This window comes from Sminthopsis crassicaudata, chromosome 1 (genome assembly GCF_048593235.1).
Source record: "Sminthopsis crassicaudata isolate SCR6 chromosome 1, ASM4859323v1, whole genome shotgun sequence".
NCBI classification, from domain to species: domain Eukaryota; kingdom Metazoa; phylum Chordata; class Mammalia; order Dasyuromorphia; family Dasyuridae; genus Sminthopsis; species Sminthopsis crassicaudata.
Window position 1 is genome coordinate 703,061,800 of NC_133617.1, and position 19,503 is coordinate 703,081,302.

The window sequence follows — 19,503 nt, forward strand, 5'->3', positions numbered from 1 at the left end:
CACAGACAAGGTTAGCTGTGTTGAAGGAAGCCATCCATCTTGCCTGTAAAATGGAGTATCTCTGCATCTAAAAAAATGAAACAACTTACATTAAGATTTTTATGCTTTTAAAACAAGGGCTGATGTGAAGACAATTACTGAAGTGGAGGGAAAGCCTGGTGATTGAGAATAGAACCACAGCTTTTACCTGAAGGGAAGATGGTCACGTCCCTCTCCTCTGGGTTTCTTTATTTGAAAAATTAGGATAATCCTTAAAGCAGTGTGTCAACAAGTATTTATTAAATATCTTCTGGATTCTGGAAAAGGATATGGCTAGAGAATCAGACCTTTGAGTCATGACGTCTTGAGTTCAAGGCCCCCCCCTCCCCATAATAAGCACTGGCTGAATGATATTAGATAAATAACCTAATTTCTCAGTGCCTTAAGCAAATTTACAGAGCACATAAATTGCAGAATACAGTTGCCCCTTTACATTGCAAAAGGGAGTTTTCTCTGCCAACAAAATCACAGATCCAAAGTAAGACAAATAAAAGAATGCCTCAAACACTATACCATAGATATCGTCTCTGATCTCAAGAAACTTACTTTTCTTTTTCTTTCTTTCTTTTTTTTTTTTTTTTTAAAGAAAGCAATTTGTGGTCCTTTTTTTTTTTAAAAAGGTTAAACATGTATAATCCTTTTAATCACATTTCTATATCTGTCATGTTATGCAGGAAAAGAAAAATCAGGCTAAAAAGAGGAAAAAAAAACCACAAGAAAGAAAAAGCAAGCAAACAAATAAAAATGGTGAAAATACTATCAAGAAGCGTACTTTTCTTGAAAGGGTATAATACATCAGATGTGAGAAAAATTCAACATTTATTGGGTGTTACTCTTGCTGGCCATCACTTAAGTAAAGGCAGCTATTTTCAGGAAATAATATGGTTAGCCCAGTGGAATCTGTCCAACTGGTTAATTTAAAGGAGATAGGGAAAAGGACTAATTTTGATATTAAAGTGGTCAGATGGCACAGTGAATAGAGGGCTAGTTCTTGGAGTCAGGAAGACAGCAGAAAGGAAATGGTTCTGGTAGCTAAGAATCTGTGTACAAATCCGTTTCTGATATCAATTACTTGTGTAGCCTAAGACCAGCTATTTATCTGTCTCATGCCTCATTATTAGTTTTGTAATTTGTAAACTTTAGATATAAGTAGTTATAACTTACTCAGTACTGAAGTTTTTTAGAACTAGTAATCAGAGCTATGTATTAGAGAGTTGAATCTGGCAATGTTGTACAGATGGTTTGGAGAGAAAAGGAAGTTAGAGATAAGAGATCATTTTGGTTAAATGGGAGGGAATGAAGGCCTGCTGAAGTTATAATACCTTATATTTATATTCTTCTTAAATTTCTCAAAACACTGTGCATTATCCCCTTTTATTCCCACAACTAGGCTATAAAGTAGGAAAGGCACTTATTGACTCCATTGAACTGATGAGGAAACTGAGGCTCACAGAACTAACAGATGTCCCTCCAGCCCAAGTATAAATTTGTGCAGTGATCATGAACATTTTAAATGTTCATGTTTCCTTGATGGAATTGTTCCTGCCACTCCCAAACTGGGGATGTCTGATGGAGATATCCTCCCTTAGATTAACTTTTCAAAAACTGCAGAAACAGACTTGGAGGGGAACGCCCCTCCCCAAATAAAAAACAATGCCAAAGACAGATAATAGAGATCTGAGAGACCCAGAGAGCAACCTACATCATCTCTAGGGAAACTGGGGCTTCTCATCACCAATGTCCCACATGGGTCTTCAACGCTTCAGTTTTGAGCAAGCTACCAGTGGTTACATGATCTACATGCCTTTAGGAGCTGATGTTCATTGAAGATTGTTTACTAAGGCATTGTGATTGCAGGAAGGCATTTTCATATAATAAATATTTTCAATTTTAGCATGTGATAAATATAATAAGTGCTTAGTAATATTCCTTAAATTTCCACTGAAAGGTGATGGTGCTTTAAAAAAAAATTGTGGTTTATTATTCAAGTTAATTTTTTCCCTGAATATTTATAGCAATAGAACACTAAAAACATTTAGTCTTGCCTGTTGTATCTATATTTTGGTGCTTACACTTGTACACAAAGTGCTCTCAGATTCTAAGACACTCTCTGGAAGAAGTTCAACAGCGCATTGTTAATGCCCTACTCATACAAAATGATTTTCAATCTCCATGGGAATTTAGATTTGCACAAGTTATTAGGATGTGACCTTTCCCTTAGATTTATTTTAGGATCAAGTTAACATGGTATTTCCCCAGTGGGAGTTGCTGTACTTCCTTCGAAGATAAGGAAAATAGCAATCACAAATTATAGGGAACAAACTTAGGAAAGTGTATATTCCTAGGATGCTGATGACACTGCGATCTTGAAAGAAGTCCATACTCTGTATTACTTGGATTTGAGAGGAAAGTCATGTGGCTTGTTAACAAAAGAAAACAAAAGCAACAGCATTACGGTATTTCCCTGAAATTTACTCCTAATTGTTTCTTGTCACAACAACCCAATCTTGTGACTCTCAAAGATTAATGAAGACGTTTACGTCACCATACTTCCTATGTGTGTTCTATTGGGGATAAAAAAAGTTGAAAATTACACACTTTTAACAATTTAAATTCTTTTGGACCTCAGGACCTGGATTGAAGGAAAAAGGCAAGTGTTCTATCAAAACACCAAAAATAACATGAAAGAGACAACAATGGTGTTACCTTTGAGGTCATCAGAAGAGCATATAAATCAAAGAGATTAAAAAATGATTAATGGCCTTTAAGAAAAAGAGAAGGACAAGTCCTTTGGTTTGTGGCAGGAAAAGTGAAGGACGTGGTCCCCTTTTTGTGAGCACAAGAAAAAATGAAGCTACATACCGCGATTCTGGGCTTATCCGTTTACAATAAATTCAAAAGCATAAAAAATGGGATCTCCTGCTATGGACAGGGACCAATGGGTGCCCTGGTAGTTGTGAGGAATGGAAAAAAACTAAAGTTTTCCTTTCAGAAAAAAAGAGAGAAAAACTATCTGATTGCATTTCCCCAATGTAAGTTGGTTTTCTTTGGATGATGATGATGGATGATGATGATGATGGTGGTGGTGGTGGTTAATGGCAGAAATAAGACTTCATTGCAAGTAACCAAAATTAGGAAATTATTTTTAAACTCCTGTAGATAAGGGACTTTTAAAAAATCCTTCCATCTCTAGGACAAAGTAAATGTTTAATAAAGACCTACAGACTAGAAAGGAATTAACTTATTCCCATGTGTATTTGATTTAGATCTTGATTGAATAGATGATCAAAGCTAGAATTCACTAATCAGACCAAGAAACCTCAGTACAATCATTTTCTCTTGAAAAGTATATTTTTATAGTTTAGTAAAATCTTCCATCACATTATAACATTCTTTTTTTTTTCAATTAAGTTCCAAACCCTCCTGCCCATCACTTTCCAAAACTCATTGAAAAAGGCAAGTTATATGATACTCCATTCACATTCTTCATAACAGAGATAGAGATTTAATTCTTAAAATCTAAGATCATATGCTGTATTTGAATTTTTTTATTAATTTGGCAATACAAAAAAAATCTAGGTAACTCAAGTATTGCCAGAGTAGATGGAAAGCATTTCTGAGATCCTCAGAATGTGAACCATCTCAGAGTGAATAGGTCCTATTCAAGGGCAATCCTTACCACTTTATACTAGACAAAATAACCATTACCCAAAACAAGTGATATTTAAATGGTTTTATTTAACTAAGCAATAAACTTATAGCATCAATAGTTTCCCCCCAATAGCAAATATATATTTATCTAAACAAAATAAACATATTTAATTTTAAAATCTTAAAACGATTTTATTTTACAATCTTAAAAGGTAAATTTTGCTTCCATTAAAGAAAATAAAATCAACTATTTAGACTAGCCAACAATGTGGGAATTTAAAAGCTATATTTTGCAGCTAATTCAACTTTTACCTTTTAAAAAAAGGGCCTATCCAAAAACTGGAAGAAAAGAAAAATGAACTCTTCTGCCTTTTTGATTACCAAATGATTTTCAAATTAAATGAAGTAGTTCAAATGATTAAAAAAATCTTTCTATAACTTCAGAAGAAGCTATTACTATTAAAAGATTGCCCTTTGGTAGTTTGAGGAATCTATAGGCTGCTGTAGGTTTTATTTGATTTTTTAAAATAAATTTCATCAGTAAATTTATGTATTTTTGAGTGAGTCACTTTTAATACTATATTTTATTACAGTTTTTAATGGATTTGGTACTTAAGTTTACAAGTTAATGACTAAATCTTGTACCAAATATTAAGAACATTGGCAAGAAAAATAATAGCTAAAGATGGGATATGGCATGATTTATTGTTATGATTTATTCATAGAGACTTCTAAAAAATTAGATATGAACATGTTATTTTAGATACTACATAACAAGAATCTATAATTCCTATTTCACGATGACATCTTTCAGCTTTGACATTTTAAATTAAAACTATGTATGAATTCCTCTTAACCTCCTTCAAAAGATTTAAACTTAAATTATAAAACTCTGACAACTTCTTTAGGCCTCATCTGTAAAACAAGGAGAGATGGAGTTGGCTAGGAGACTTCTAAAATCCCATTCAGCTCTAAATCTATGATTTCTGAGCCTTAAATAATATTTTAAGTAATCATTGATTTTTATCCTCCTTGGTAAAATGACCTGTTAAGTGGCAATTACTTTCTAATGACAGACAGGAAGAAGGTCCTCATGTCTTTTAGGAACCAACAAAGAACTGAAAGTTCAGGTCAAGGAAATCATTGCACATGGCAACGAGAAGATTACATGATGATTAATTCTGATGGACATAGCTCTCTTCAACAATAAGATTCAGACTATTTCCAATGATCTTTGATGAAAAGAACCATCTATACCCAGAGAAAGGACTATGGGAACTGAGTGTGGTTCACAACACAGCATTTTTACTCTTTTGTTGTTGTTTGTTTGCATTTTATTTCCTTTTTCATTTTTTCCTATTTGATTTGATTTTTCTTGTTCAGGAAGATAATTGTATAAATATGTATGCATATATTGGATTTAACATATTTCTACCACGTTTAACATATATTAGACTATTTGCCATCTAGGGGAAGGAATGAGGGCAAGGGGGAGGAAATTGGAGGAGTTAATATTGAAAAATTATTCACGCATATATTTTGAAAACCAAAAAACTTTAAAAACAACAGCAAAAAAAAGAAAATTCAGGGTAACAAGCAAAGTCAAGTCAGCAAGAATTTATTAAGTGCCTAAGATGTGCCAGGCATTGTGCAAAAAGAAAAGCAAAACAAATAATGAAAAGAAACAAACAAAAGTCCTCCCTTCTTTCCCAAGGAATCACAGTCCAATTAGGAGACCACATTGCAAACAGCTATGTACAAATAAGATCTAAGTAGAGGAAACTAGGAAATAATGTCAGAATAAAGGTGCTACTAGTAAGGGGAGTCAGGGAAAGATGGGACCAGCTGAAGGTAGAATTATTTAAAGTCGGTTTATACAGATTAAAAGAACTGTAATGGACCTTACCAAACACCTAGATAGAAACCCTTTAGGAAATAGCCTAGAAATGCCTAGAGGTTAATAAGCTTCGCTTGGGCAAATAAAAAGTCAGCCCATACCTAAGTTATTAGGTGGGTCTCCCCCCACCCTTCTAAAGAATGCCACATCCAAGTATTTCTAGACAGGTTCTAGTTGAACTAAATGGCCTCTGGGGTAATTTCCAACTTTGAGATTCTGTTACTTAAAAGTATTTCTAATTCCTGGTGATTTAAAAAAATTACATCTGCTAGCCACAATATTATGGAGTCATTCCTAAGTTCCATAAGACCTAATAATGCAAAATGAAACAAATTAATGGTCCCAATTCTGAAAAGAAAAGTAATCCACCCTATTTGCTAATCTCATTTACAAATATGCCCACTATCATACACCGTGAGGTTTCAAAAGTATACATTATCTATGTTCCAGCCCCTGGAGCCATAGGCATGGCAGTATAGAGTAGGCACCAGAGTTTATTTACAGAGGGCAGGACTGAACTTTGCATGTGGATACATACAGAAAATGATAAAGATCTTTGTGTCCCATTAGTAATTTACAGAATTGTGATTTGCTGCACCCAGCACACCTATAATTGAATTCCTTAGCCATAAAATCATTGGGACCAAACAAGTTCAGATATCATTTATCTAAGCCCCTTCCCCCACCCTTTGCCATCAGTTAACATATTTCTCATAGAGCTTTCCTTCTTTTTATAGATTCATTTGTCTTAGTTATAAATTAACCCCACAAGCGGCTCTCCCAGCTGCCTGGGCTCCAGAGTTTCCTGTGTACCAAGTTTCAGACTTACAAAATTTATGGTGCAGAAGCCATTCTTAATAGTGGACAGTTAATGGGGAATGTCCAGAAAGAAGCTGGGCGGAAAAACTGCCCCAAAGATTTGTGGCTAATCAGAGAGGGGCATCCTGACAAAGGAGTGGTGGAGGGACTCCCGAAGATGAGGGAGAACTGTCTCTTGGGATTTCTGATACTTCCTGTTTTGTGTAAAAGTGTGAACCACTTTGTGGAACAGCCCTGAGATTTTAAAGACTGCTTTCCAAAAATCTAAGACTTCTTAAAAACAAACCAGAAAAACCCAACTCTATGTGTGTGTTATATGTTCCCATTAAAATGTATACATAGAGAGACAGAGACTTGTCAAATTTAGGCCTCTGGTTTTATCCTTCAGATCTGAAAACATACTATTTTTTGTTAAGTGGTCTCAATATTTGCAAAAGGTTAAAACTTCAGATTTTTAAAGTAAAATATATTCAGTTATGCCAGGACTTTAATTTCATTAGATACAATTTATAACTCTTCTTTTCTTACAAGACTATATATTTCTATATAATTTCTTTATTTTTCCAATCCAACCAATACACTGTTTTCACAATAAAATTTCCTAAAGCGGCTTCTTCTTATAATACTCCAAAACCTTCAAGGGCTCCTTACTGCTTACTGAAAAAAGAAAAAAGTCTAAACTCTGTAAGATTCAAAGTCCTGTAGCCTGAAACATCTTTTGAGCCTCTTTAACCTATAGGCTATACAGTTTATTCAAATGGTACTATTGCTTGTTCCCATCTTTTCTGCTTTTGCCCCTGCTGTTTGTTCTGCCTAGAATGCTCTTACCCTTGTGTCTCTATTTACAAACATAAGCATTCTTTCAGATCCAACTTAAATGGTTTCTAACCAAATGTGATCTCCTCTTCGGAACCTTCACTTTATGTAGCACATGTTCTTCTATTGACACTTATTTCATTCTACTTTGTGTTACTGGTTATTTGTATGCATGACTTAGCTTTTTTGGGGGATAGATAGGAGGTGGATCTCATAAAATTCCTAAAAATTTCCTTCCTAAAGGAATTCATAAAAATTCATTTGTAAAAAAAGACTATATTTTCATTTAAATTTAGTGTTTTATTTTCCCCCAGTTACATGTAGGTTTTCATTTTTGTAACCCTATCTGTGCCTTCCATAGCATCTTATACTTAAAAACTTATTTAAGAATATATTCTTATAATTTTTAAATTGAATTAGTACTATAATTTCCTTAGGAGCCCAGATATTCCTAAATTTCAGTTAATTTCCTACTGTAGGTCTTCCCTTGCATATCCAACCCTGATGATCAAATATAAACCTTGGGATTACATTCTACCTGGCTCAATGAAACTTAGAACTTTGAAAACAAAACAGAAAGGATCCCAAAAGACCCAACATTCTTATGGCTCTGAGCTGGTGTTTTTTAATTCATTTCCCCATTTAAAGACCTTGGTATGTGGTCCCCGCCGATGGGTCTTCTTCTATGTTTTACTCCCCTCTGTATATAATCCAGTTACGTTGTGCTATGTGATGTTTAGCACACCCATTGCTCCATTTTTTGACTCTGCGTTCTCATCTCTTTACCTGTACTATGGTTTTCCCTGGTTCTCCACTTTCTACAAGCTCACTTGTGTCCCCTACTACCAGTGCTTTCTCTCTTGATAGCACCTATTTATACTGTATATATCTTCAATTTACATAATTATTTGTATGTAGTCTCCCCAATTTGAATATGAGATCCTTGAGAAAAGGACTTAACACAATGCCTGGCCATTGGGAAGCATTCCGTGGATGCTTGACCAATTGGTATTCACTGAAAATTGTATGAGCCCAAAGGAGGATGTATCATAAGAAAAATCTTCTGAAAGGATGGGAAATTATTGGCTTTAAGTGGTGGCTGAGGTAGGGGGGACAATCAGGGGGATTAAGGCATACAGTCCTAACCTACACTCAGCTTCCCATTCTTCTTTCTTCCTGTGGTTTGTGAAACTCTGGGATGCATTAAATTGATGAAAATTGAGCAAATATTGCCGATGCAACAACTCCCTAATAACTTTGGACAATTTCTCTCTCGGTCATTGTGGTTTCTGTTTATTCTGCTAATTAACGACTTTAGAAAAATACTGCCTGGCTTCCTCAAGATATTAATCAAATTAATTAATCAAACAGCAGTTATTTATTAAACAGGTTCGAGGGATAAAATACAGAAGGTGAAACAATCCTTACTCTCAAAGAGTTTTTACGTTTTTATTTTATTTTTTTCCTAAGCAACTGGGGTTAAGTGACATGCCCAGGATCACATAGTTAAAAAGTATCTGAGATCACATTTAAACTCAGGTCCTCCTGACTCTAGGACTGGTACACTATCCACTGCAGATCTAGACGCCTTAAGCTTTTACATTTTAAATGAGTCTGGCGGCTTTTCATGTTCCCTAAGAGCATACTCTTGTATACATAGTGATTTTTAGGAATTGCTGCATCTTCCTAGAGTCAAAGCCCTGCCATCTGAGCCTATGCTGTCCTAGGGATTCCTGGAGTTGCCACAAGATTCTAAGAAAAGACTCAGGGGATTTAGCAATATGACTCAACTGTAGACATTGCTATATCACTTGCAAAGGGCAACCATTGACTTGGCCCTGTGCTACAAGGCAAAATACTGATTGTTTTGGCTTTCCACCCAGAAGCCCCAATAATTTCATTTTATTATAAAATACTATATATTAATCAATAGCCATATCTATCCCATGAAGGCAAAGGGGATCTCAAATCCACAAAAATATATGGACAGTTTAGGAATATAGGATTTAGAATTTAGAGAAGGGACTTTGTGGACAAAAATTAGTGCAGTGGATAGAGTGCTGAGTCTAGAATCAGGAAGACTCATCTTCCCCAATTCAAATCCAGCCTCAGATACATACTTGCTGCATGAACATGAGCAAGTCATTTAACCCTGTGTGCCTCAGTTTCCTCAAATGTACAATGAGCTGGAGAAAGAAATGGCAAACCCCTTCAGTAGCTTTGCCAAGAAAACTCAAATGATGTTTTTATGAAGAATTAAACATGACTGAAAAATGACCAAATCATCATAATAATGATCAAGGGACTTTAGAAACCAATTAAAACGAACCATTTCACAGATGAGAAAACTGAGATCCAGAGAACTTTAAGACAGGTTACAGAGTTGGTATTTGAACCTAGATGTTCCCTTTCTCCAAATTCAATAATTTTTTGATTTCCTCCTCTAGAACCTAAAATCACATTGAGACATCATATTGTCTCTTGACCAACCTGCCAACTCCTTACTTCCAAGCTGAATGCCAAGGACTGCAAGTAGAGAAGAAGGAAACCTTTGTGAACTTGGGCAATTTCCTCAACATATAAACCAAAGTAGATTTTATATGTTCGGTGACCTTTCTCAGTTCAAAATCTATGACCCTAGGCTGATTTAGGCTAGGAAAGAATGTCTATTTCCCTTGTTTAGAATCAGAGCAGAACTATAACACATGTCACCATGCTACTAGACCCAGAACAAAACTGAAGTTGGCAAAAAGTTTGTCCTGTTGGCGTTTCCGTCCCCTGGTCCTTCTCTCCTCTCTCTGTCCCTCTCCTTATTGCCCTGCCAAATGTCTGTCCTGTGTTCCACTTCCTATGCTTTCAACTTGCTCTCAACTTATACCTCCTAACAACAGTTTAAGTAGTCAGGTCCCTCAGCGAAATTTTTAAAGGATTCAGAGGAAGAAACACTTTATAGATCAAAGTGGGGTGAGGATCTCGAATGGCAAAATTTCAGACACTGATAGCCACTTGGAAAACAAATTTGGGGACACAAGATATTGCCTGGCATCCCTTAAATCTCATTATTTGTATGGCTGACAACCACATCCACTCCTAAATCAACCCAGGGACAGCAGTTATTCCAATATGTTGGACAAATAATTATTCTTTTTGGAGCTAAGCATGAAGAGGAAAGAAGGAAATGTCATTTTTTTTTTTGGGAGGTTGGGGTTAAGTGACTTGCCCAGGGTCACATAGCTAGGAAGTGTTAAGTATCTGAGATCAGATTTTAACCTCCTGAATTCAAGGCTGGTGCTCTATCCACTGCGCCACTTAGCTGCCCTAGGAAATGTCTATATGCTTAAAAGATTTTAGTCTGATAACACATGATAAGATCAGGCTCAGCATCTTTTCATTTAATTATAAAACTGTGGGCTTTTTATCCTGCACGTGTGATTTCTTTGGGAGAGGAACCTCAGTGTGGAAATCTTCACAGATGTAGGCTGACAACTCATCTCTTAAGTCTTACACAGCTGTGTAAAGTCACTGGGAAGGTCAGTGACGTGTCTACAATCACATGACTACTGTGTCAGTTCTTTAAAATTATTCCCTCTATTAGACCACAGTGCCTTTTAATGAAATCAAATGATTTAATGCATTATTAGCCACAGAAAAATAAGAGTAAATTAGAAAACTGATTAGAGATTTGTTTCTAAGCATTTATATATTTCACCATCCCAGGTCTATTTCTTATCTTTGTTTTGTCTTAGGAAAAATGTGCTATTCTTCACTCCTTTAATAGGATGGTAAAATGATATCATGAAAACTACTATGATAGTCAAAATAAAGTTTTCTAAGTAATTCTATAGTAGAAAAGAACATTAGGAAGAAATAGTTTCTTCTTTAAAGAGTCATGTTTAAATATGAATTCAGTATTCAAATTAATTTTCACTTACCTTCAAAGTGGAATCAATCTAGAAAACTGTCTCCTGGTTGTATATAAATGTTCTTTCAACTTTGTCCCCTTCAGATCTGAAAAGAAAAGACAAACCATTTGATTTTAATATATCATCACAAAGTCCTTACAGAGAACCTAGACATCCTTCTTCTAAAGGAAAAACTTTTCTCTTGTCCTAAACCCAACTGATTTTGAGCCTATGATAATAATGGTACATGAGGGAAAGCCAATGGAATCCATTATAATAATTCTTACTTTAGGCACTTCCTGGTATCCCCTCATTGGATTTCAAACTTAGTTATTGATTCTGTGATGGGACCCACCTCCTTCTCTCCAGTGAGTATTATTCACTTAAAAACTTTTAAAACATTTTCCTTATGCAGCAAAATAACTGTATGGACATGTATACATATGTTATATCTAACACATACTTTAACATATTTAACATGTATGGGTCTACTTGCCATCTAGGGGAGGGGTGGAGGGAAGGAGGGGAAAAGTTGGAACAGAAGTTTTTGCAAGGGTTAATGCTGAAAAATTACCCATGCAAATGTCTTGTAAATAAAAAGCTATAATGAAATTTTTAAAAATTTTGTTATTTTTTTAAAAAGTATTTTTCCAGTTATATTAAAGGCAATTTTAAGCATTTATTTATTATTCCCTTAAAAAAAAACCTGTGATTTCATTGGTTTAGGGAATTTCTGGTGAGGAAACCCCTTTTACCTGTTCTGCAACTAATAGTCTCAGAGAATTGTCTAGTGAGAGGGGGAATAGAGAGATGAGAGGTTAAATAACTTCTCTGGCCATCATGTACCAGAGAAGATATTTGGATCCAGGTCTTCCTGTCTCTAAGGCTGGTTTTCTGTTCTATAGCTTTCTTCAATTTAATAATGGCACAACTTCACAGAGCTGTCTATAAATTTATTACCCTGGGTCACAGTTAGAGCTTAAAGGGACCTTACAGGCCATGAGGTGGTACCGTTGTTCACAGTCAGGAAGACTTCAGCCACTGCATCATCTAGTTGCCTCAAATATTTACTAGTATGGGCAACTCACTTAACCCTTTCTGCCTCAGTTTCTTCGAATGTAAATTGAGCTGCAAAAGGAAATGGCAAACCACTCTAGTATCTTTGCCAAGAAAACCCCCAAGTGGGGTCATTAAGAGTTGGACATGACTGAAATGAGTAAACAACAGCAAAAGACCTCATAGACTCTTTAGTAAAATGATTTCAACCTCATTTTACTGGTGAGAAAACTTAAGCCCAGAGATATTACTACCTGTCTAAGGTCATAGAGGTAGTAAGTGGAAAAACTGGGATCAGAATTCAGAATTTGGGACCCCATCTCCATCTCCCTGTCCACTGCTAGTTCTAGGAAGGATCTGTTCTCTTAAAATAAAGATGACTTGATAAGGGAACAATCTCTTGGAGATTATGTCACTGGGTATAGGTGGTTTATGACTTGCTTGGTTGCTGAGGGTATAATCCATGTACTACAAAGAATTTGGGAGGGCAGTGAAGATACATTCTGTAGATAAGCAACAGCAAAAGGAAAACGGGGATATTCCCTTTTCCTAAGTGAATCCAAGACAGACTTAGGACCTGTACATTTCAAATTTTATGAAGAGGACAAAGGAATCTCACAGAAGTTGTCACATCTAGAAAGACAAAATAATTCCAGCGCCAAGAATCATATCAGCTTCAGCCTAGCAGTCCCAGCACCCAGGCACAGAAGAACATTTTGCACATTCTGACCCCAAAATAAACTCTGAGCTTTCTTGTCTCCAATGCCAATACCTATAGCCTCCTGTTTCCTTTTCTGCTAGACTGGCCCGGTGGATTCTATGGAAACAGAAGACCTCAGAATTGAAACGTTCCTTCATGTTAGAGTTCAAGCCAACCCCACTCTGAAAAAGTACTACCCAGTCCCAATGAACTTTTCAAGTTTTCTTTGTGTAGTTATTATCTAGTACCCTTCGGGGTATGGTATATACTGTGAATATTTGAGCTTTGAAGATGAAAAGCTGTGTTGATGTCGAATACTGTTATTAATAATAATACCATCCCTGCTTTAATTATAACAAAGCATTTATTTTTAGAATCGAGTCTGGAGTTTGAGAGTTTAGAGTTGGCGGTTTTTAATGGGCTGCCTTTAACTTTTTGGTGGGTTTAAGAGGCATTTTTTTCTTGTTTCCTCAGCCAAAGTTGTTAATCCACAAGGAGGCAGCATGAGGCAATATCAGAACTTGGTTCAAGCTTTGACTCTGGTCCTTATTACCTGTGTGGTCCTGGAAGGGTCACTTATGAGTAGTCACTTATAGACTTCATCTGTCAAATGAGGGGTCTGGACTCAGTTGTCCCAGAGGTCTTTTCCAGATCTAAATCTACGATCCCATGGCCCTAGGAGATGGCAGGGTGCGCTTCTGCTGAGCCCACATCAATACAGCTCATCCTCGTAGAGCACAAGGTTTACTAAAGGAACACTTAAGATTCCTTATGGCACCGAAAGGGAAAGCCACATCTGAGAACTGAAATTTGGGAAAACAGCCAATTGAACCTCTGTCTTTAAAATTCAAAAACTCCTACTCTAAGCTTCTTGTAGAGTAGGGAGGATAAAGGATCTTGCACTGTCAGGGATGGCAAGACACTAAAATTGTTAATTAATATATTCAGTACTGAATGAGGCAAAAGTAGCATGGAATCACATGCTCTAAACGACCCGGGGCTGTAGTCCCAGACTCCATCATGAAATGACTAAGATTCTGGCTAACCAGCCAAACTCTTCAAAGCCTCAGTTTTAAATGGGAGGATTAAACTAAATGAAGAGGCAACTAGGTAGCAAAGTGAACAGATTACTCAGACTAGAGTCAGGAAGACTCATCTTCATGTGTTCAAATCTGTCTTCAGACAAATAACAGCTGGGTGACCTTAGTCAAGTCACTTAACCCTGTTTGCTTCAGTTTGCTCATCTGTAAAATGAGTGGAGAATCTCTGTCAAGAAAACCCCAAATTGGGTCATGAAGAGTTGGATACAAGCGAAACTTATGAACAATGACAGACAATGACAAGGTTCCAGAGCCTGATGAGATTTAACTAAATCTCCCAGGTAAGATTCTCTCTGTATGTATGAATGTATAAATGTAATTGACATATGCAGACATGTGTATATATAGGTTTGTATATGTATGTACTTATATACACACACATCTATATATGTATATATATATATATATATACATATATATATATATATATATATATATATATATATATATATATGTAGAGAGAGAGAGAGATGTAGTTGATTAACCAGCCTAATAATAATTTCAGATAATTGTGATAAGTGGTAAAGATATATTATTGTAAGATAGAGTGTTCAAGAAGACTTTGGGAAGAGTTTGGTTCTAAATTAGTTGCTACAGAAGGAACAGACTCTGGATCAGTAGATATAGAGAAGAACTTTTGCAAAATATCAGTTGTTGGAATGAGCAAGAAGGATTCTAGGTCAATGAGGAGAGTTCTCATTGGAATAATTGGTTGACAATGAAGAGGAGAAGGAAGCTTAAATGGAATCAGAGCCTTGAGTGTCACTCTAAGGAGCATGTCCTTCATTCTATCAGTAATAACAAGGAGCTGTTGGAGATTCTTGAACAGAAAAGCATGATGAAATTAATGTTTTAGGAAAATTAATCTGGTTTAGATGTGTGTGATGGGGGGAGGGAAGAAACTTAAGGCCAGGTGATTCTAGGAATACAAACATGAGGCAATGAGGGTCTAGATTAGAACAGCAACAGTGAAAGTAGAAAAAAAGGAGTGGCTTCAAAAGAGATTTTAAAGAAGAGCTGATGGAATTTGGTGACTGAGATAGGGGGGAAGTTTCAGAGATGACTCTGAGATTTTTCTGAGCCTGACTGGGAGAATGATGGTGTTATTTATGGAAAAAGGGAAGTCAAGAGAAGGAAGCCAGTTTGAGAGAAAGATGATGTGTTCAATTTTGTACGTTAAACTGGAGATGATGGATGTCCATTAGGCAGCTGCAGATATAAGACTGGACTTAGGATGGAAGGGAAACAGTTATGATGAAGTGGAAAGAGGACAGACTGAGAAACAGGAGATCCGAGTTCTAGTCCAAATTCTGTTACTCACTGCTTGTGTAATCCTGAACAAGACACATAATCTTCCTGAGCCTCAGTTTCCTTATCTGTAAAAGAAGTGGGGACTAGACCTTGTCCCCAGCTGCTAAAGCCCTTTCCCCCAAATTGGTTTATCTGTTGTGTATACCTTTATATATACATATTTATATATGTATACACACATATGTTTTTGCTGTCATCCCAAATTTTTGATGTTTATATTTGCAGTACCTAGAACAGTTAATAGAGGAAGAAAAAAATGTCAAATGGTGACACCTGAAAATCAAAGAGTGAAGAAAGGAGTGGTAGTTAGTACAGTCAAAGGGCAAGAAGAAAGATAATGGAGAAAAAAAATCATTATATTTGGCAAGAAAGAATCACTGATGACTTCTTTTAGTTGAGTTCTAAGGGCCAAATCCAGATTTGAAGCTGCAAGGGAGAAAATGAAGGAAAACAAATATAGACTTATTATCCAACCTTCTCAGTTTTGGATTCTATTTAATTTGACTCAAAAAGGTAGTTGACTTTCTTATTTTAAATCTATTTTTATTATGATTGTAAACAACTTTACAAAAATATATTTTATGTTAAACTCTATTCACATCATTCCAAACTCTCTTTAGAATCTTATTAAAATACATATATATATAGTATGTACATATAAATAGCATGCAGATTGCATATTGTAGTCAGTGTGTTTGTGCTATTTTTAAAATTTCAGTGACTTTAGCCTCATTTCTCAATTATGTAGGGAAGTGAGTCAAATTTATAAAAATAAGAGTAATTCTCCAATTTATAAATGGTCAAAGGCTATAAATGGGCAGTTTTCAGAGAAGGCAATCAAAGTTATATATAGTCATATGAAAAAATACTCTAAATCATTAATAATCAGAGAAATGAAAATTATAAAATAACTTTGAAGTATCACTTCACACTTATCAGACTAGCTAACAAGAAAGCAAAGGAAGGTAACAAATACTGGAGAGATAGGAAAATGGCAACGTTAAGATACTATTGATAGAGTGGTGAGCTGATCCAACCATTCTGGGGAGCAATTTGGAACTTTATGCATACTCTTTGATTCAGCACACTATTACTAAATCTGTATCCCAAAGAGATCAAAGAGAAAAGAAAAGGATGAATATATACAAAAAAATATTTATAGTAGTTTTCTGTGGCTATAAAGAATTAGATAAGGGAATAAACAAGTTGTAGTATATGATTGCTATGGACTACTATTGTGCTATAAAAAATGGTGAACTTGATGATTTAAGAAAAAACTGAGAAGACATATGACCTGATACAAAACAAAGTCAAGAAGAATTAGTAGAGATCATAGTACATAGTACCAGTAATATTGTAATGATAATCAACATAAGACTTGGCTAATCTAATATGATTCAAGAAAATTCCAAAAGATCCATGATGAAAAATGATATTCATTTTAGAAAGAGAATTGATGAACTCTGAATGCAAACTAAAGTATACTTTTCTCAGTTTCTTTACTTTTCCATCCCTTTTTGGCAACATGGCTAATATGGAAATATATTTTGTATGAGTTCATATGTATAATTGATATCATATTGCTTGGCTTTTCAATAGGTGAGGGAGAGGATAAAGGGAGGAAAAGTTTCCCAAAAGGGGACTATTAGGTTAATGGATATGAAATATTTTATGGTTGTAAAATGTTACACAAATTCTCTAACCATAAAGACAATGTCAAAAGCAATGATCAAAAAAATTTGTTTTCCTATTTCCCTCCAACACTGGATTTGATCAGTGATTGTAATAGTTTCACAACTATATAATATAATAATATTAGCCCAAAATTGCCTAATTTGAATTTTTTAGTTTCTAGTGAGATTGATCATTTTTCTATGTGAGGATCTACTGTAAACTGTTCATCTCTTTTAACTTTATTAATTATGGAACCCAACCTAAAATTTTTATTACTTGTGGAATTTTGGCATACAACTCAGGATTGTTCTTCTTTATTCTGTCTTTGGGAATTGTTCTCTAAGACCAAAAGATATTAGTATAAGTCTACTTAAGCCTCACCATGTAATTTAATGTCTTAATCTACTTAACATTGAATTTTCAGGATAACAATAAAAAATTAAAATACTTGCGTATCAGTAAAGAATCACAAAAAAATTAGCCAACCATAAAAAAGAAAACTCTGTAAATTACACCTATATAAACATTCTAGGCAAATTCCCAACTGATTTCAACACAAGATTAGTTTGTCTAACTATCTAAATTTTTAATCTGAAACAAGATTTCTAATTGCATTTCATTAGCCTAGTTACCCAGAGGCTTCCTCTATTGAAGCCCAGGAAGACTAATTTGATGCCTCAATAGAATAAAACAATTTAGAAAAATCATTTTTAGATACTGGAAAAGAAATCTTGGTAATTTAGCTTAAGTGAGAAAATTTAGCCTAAGTAAGAAAAAACCAATCAATGTGTTCCATTCATTCAATAAATTCTTCTAGGGTACCTACTTGGGCAAAGCACTTTAAGAGATGCAAAGATATGTGAGACAAAGCATATTAATATTTAAACATAAGCTTCATATGGATTTCTTCATGGAAGATACAATCCAAATACAGAACCTGCCTTCAAACCCTTAAATTATGTCAGCCAGAAGATGATGAACAGGCAATCACTATATGTATATTGACATCAACAATGTGAAGGAAGGAGTAAAACAAGAAAGAATTTCTTGACAGTGGAAGGTATTTTTGTTTGGGAGGATTCAGAAATTATAATGTAAAACTCATGCATATATACTCTCACACACAGAGTGTCTGTATATAAATGTATAAATATGTGTACTTTAAGAGAAATTGTTAATTCCATTATAAGCACTTGGAGATCAGGGATTTATCACTATGTGCACAGTACTGTATGGGATACTTTTTTTTTTTAAAGGATAACAACTGTGCCTTATAATTTAATAACCTATAAAATATACTTTTAGAGGTCACACCATGATCTAACTTCACCTCAGACCCATTGACAAGAGTCACTGGCTACTCAGGGAAACTGTACTTTTAGAAGTTATGATGAACTAATTTCATCACAAACCCATTGGCAAAGGTAATCGACTACCTAATTTCTATCCCTCCCAAAAAACAAATAAACAACTTAATCACACACAGTGAACCAGAAAATAAATTTTGTTTGTTTAAAAATGAAATATAAAATATTTCATTATCCTGCTTTTAAGATTGAGAAGAGAACATACAAACCCTATTCATCAAGAAAAAGAAATATTGTTCTATTCCATGTTACTGAAAGTTGAAAGAGAGAGCTGAGGAGATGGGGGCTAAGTGACTAAAGAAAAGGAGGAAAAAGAGAAAAGGGAAAAAAACTGGGGAAGAAAAGGCAAAAAACTGGGGAATACATAAAAGAAGAAGAGAGAAGATGGAGAAACAGAAAGGATAGGAAAGATAGATAAGAAAAAAGGAGCAGGAATAGCATGTAGAGGGAAACAAAGGGAAGATAAGGTGAGGAAAGGGAAAGAAATGAACATGTAAAGGAATTAAAAGAGAGAGAAGGAGGGAGAAATGAGGTAAAGGAAGGAGGAGAGAAAGAAAAGATCATCAGTGAGTTATTTCATGGAAACATATTCAGGGCTTGGTTAATCCAACTCGTTCATTTTACAGATGAGGAAACTGAGGTCAATGTTAATAGATGGCAGAGGTGAGATTCAAATGAGGTCCTTTGACTTCAAATTTTACTACATGACATTTCCACTTGGAGTTTAAGAACCAGAGGAAATTATCATATATAAATTTATGTCTAAAACTAAAGTAATGCTCCTACTCTGAATTAAAGGCATTCGAGAATTCTCCCAATACACAGTAAGGATAGGACTTTAAAGGAGACTCAGAAGGATCCTTTGACACTGTTTTTTTTTTTTTTTTTTTTTTTTTTTTTTTTTTTTTGCAAAAACTGTTGGGAACACAGTGCTGCTAGCATTTGCTGTTTTCTAAGACCAAGATGATAAGCCTGAATCTCTCATTGCCTCAGTTTCCCCATCTGTAAAAGTGAGGGCAAAAATAGACTCAAATGTCATAGTTGTGGAAAGCATATCTGCAACCCTTAAAGATATGCATAAACTATTTTAGACAATAGCTTTTATATGTAAACTATCAGACATGAGCTTTTACTTAAGGTAGGTGACAGGCTTATAGGTTATATGTGTATA

The 19,503-nt window shown here is 35.0% G+C and overlaps 1 protein-coding gene across 1 annotated transcript in view; it reads right to left on the reverse strand.

Annotated features, from left to right (window-relative positions):
• Positions 1 to 19,503, reverse strand: part of PPARG (peroxisome proliferator activated receptor gamma) — a 160,045-nt gene that overhangs the window by 115,610 nt on the left and 24,932 nt on the right. Inside the window, 1 exon segment of the mRNA XM_074283890.1 lies at positions 11,155 to 11,230. The gene's annotated coding sequence lies outside the window, so the exon portion shown is untranslated.